Source organism: Phaethon aethereus (assembly GCF_964289735.1).
Source record: "Phaethon aethereus genome assembly, chromosome: 1".
In the NCBI taxonomy this organism is placed as follows: domain Eukaryota; kingdom Metazoa; phylum Chordata; class Aves; order Phaethontiformes; family Phaethontidae; genus Phaethon; species Phaethon aethereus.
Window position 1 is genome coordinate 153685322 of NC_138575.1, and position 766 is coordinate 153686087.

Here is a 766-nt window from a genome sequence, read left to right on the forward strand (position 1 = left end):
TCTTCACTTCTTATTGCTGTTGGAAGAAACTGATAATCCACAACTGCTCAAAGCTTTCTGCTACATGGTTTCTGCATCTCCAGTACACATACCATGCTGCAAGATAGTACCAGTTATCAAAATGATAATGTCGGGCCATTAGGTCAAACAAATGTAGAAGACAAACCTAAGACGCCATCCGACACTACAATCTTTAACAGAATGTATATGGTCTCCTTCAGTTAACAGTTATAAAAACCAAGAAACAGCCCAAGGTTATTGACAGATTTTTGTTTTTCCCTTGACTATTTTCTATAGATCACCTTGTTTTCAAAACATTCAGTGGAAAGCTTAGTCATATCACATGGCAGTCATCTGTGCTTCTTCTCAGATGAGAGAAAAGCCGTTAAAAATATTAAGCTGTGATGCCATTGGCTGTACTTCAACCTAGCACCAGAACTCATTCTTATCTATCAGAAAACCTCTTGTATTTTTTCAAACCTATCCTAAAAAAAAGTATCATAATCATTTGTTACTTACACAGCCTCAGAAGCATCAACACACTCAGCTATACAAAACGTAATTAAAAAAGCTTAACTGAAATGGATTTACATTATAAATCACACTTGTGAAGGAAACATTTCTACAATAAAAGAAATAGCAGCAAAAGTTCCTGGACTTCTGCGCAGTACTAGTTTGGATCAAAGACCTTCACCTGAAAGGCTGCACAGCCTTGAGGCATTTTACTTCAAAGCTAATTATTGATCCTCATGATTTTAAAGTAAGA